The sequence below is a fragment of the Humulus lupulus genome, chromosome 4 (assembly GCF_963169125.1).
Source record: "Humulus lupulus chromosome 4, drHumLupu1.1, whole genome shotgun sequence".
NCBI classification, from domain to species: domain Eukaryota; kingdom Viridiplantae; phylum Streptophyta; class Magnoliopsida; order Rosales; family Cannabaceae; genus Humulus; species Humulus lupulus.
In genome coordinates, this window is record NC_084796.1 from 136,902,360 (window position 1) to 136,904,356 (window position 1,997).

A 1,997-nucleotide genomic window follows, 5' to 3' on the forward strand; every position below is an offset into this window, starting at 1 on the left:
ATAGCTAGAACCTAAGGGGTCAAAATATCCTCATAGAAATAGTCAAGGGGCACCAAAAAAGTGTTGGAAATACTCATTGCAGGATCTTTATTTATTTTCATGCAACTTACATATTATCAAACAAACATGCAAATTCCTAGAACATGCTCCTATAAAATTGATACAAATACAAAGTAAAGTAAAAACTTAAATTACGCAGCGGAACTGGAACAACTCCATCCTTCAATCTCTCTAACCCTTGATTCCTTTCTGTAGCAGAGTATTATCAAGAGATTGAACAAGATCAGCAACACAGTCTTCCTCACCAAGCCTTTGATCAACCTAGAACTAGTGTGGGCTGGTTCTCAATACATGAGATAGAGATCTTGCAGAGAAGAAGAAGAGAGAGTGGCTAAGAAAGGATTAGAGTGTCTAGGTTTTCACTTACCCATATCAACTGAGACTGACTTCCTTATGAAAACCCTAGATATCATATTCCTTATATAGGCAACTTAATGGGATTTATTTAAATTTAAATTAATTAAAAATAATAAACAAAAATAAAAGCCTTGGGCTGCCATAAATGGACTTGGGCCCAATCTCTTTGTTTTGAATTTAAATCTCAACTAGGTCTAAATTCAAAACCTTTTATTTATTTATTTATTTTTAATTAATTAATTAAATCCTTATTCAAATTAACTAATTATAATTTGAAACTTGATTTAATATTATTTATTTATATTGATACCAATTTATCAATATTAATAAATTTACCCAAAAATTCTCTTTTATTCTCTAAATCTCATATCTCTGTAAATTTTCCAAAATTGACCTAGTCAACTTTTAAAATCCTAATTGATAATTAAATCAATTAATTGAGACATTCTAGATGATTTACTCAAAGGTGATGCAGGGACCATGGATCCATGAAATCAAGCTCCAACAAGTTACCGTGAATTTATTTACGAATAATTTCACTACCTTATTAATTCCTCGTGACTCCACTATAGACTCAGAATTGAACTCTTGAATTCATAGAACGTATTTTCAAAACCATAAATACATTATCCATTGTTATAACCATTACAATCAGTCAATCCTATATCGATGACTTACTAACGAGCTGGGTGCAAATTACCGTTTTACCCCTCATCAGTATTTTATCCTTAACTCCCACTAAGTTCCTTATAAATGATATTTTCGTGAACTTAATCACAGAAATGAGATCTCAATCATTTAACCTTTTGAACAAAGCAATTAAGGAAATCATCTTTTCACTTCTCATAAAGAAGTTATAGATTTCGTATCTATGAATAATACTCCCACTCAATTACACTAATAAATCTCCAAGATGTAAGTATGGGCTAGACCGTAGGGTAAGCTAGTAACGAACAAGTCAAAAGATTTAAATAATATAATTAGCATAATATTATCACTTAGAATTAAGATCGACTTAATATATGCTCAATGTTGTGACATTGATTAGATTTGATAACAACGATACTTATTTATCAATCAATAATCAATATCGGTCCGATGTAGCTAAATAGATCCGATCTTATCTACTTGGTCGAAGCCTTGGACAAGACATCACACCCTGAATGTGTAAGTAGATCATATCGTAGACTGCTTAATCAGTGAAAATCCAATGCACTGATCTAATCTTAAGACTCGTTCTTTTGAACATATAATTACAACTATAATCCACTGTGACCTAGTCACCATAATTGTAACTATCCATATGTTCAGGATTTTATAAATGTTTGTATTATTTCAATAATCATGTAATAAAACAAGCAAGCAACACAATTGTCAAACTAAATGATTTCTACTACTTTTATTGATAATATGAAATTGTGCTACATGTCCGACATGGTTTTATAAGGGCATAAAACCCAAAAAAAAGGACCCATTGAACCCTTTCACATGGGCTCCAAAGGACCTCTAGCCTGATAAATAAAAGAGGGGAACCTACCAAACCCCATCATACAGGCTCAAAAAGACCTCAAACACAGAGG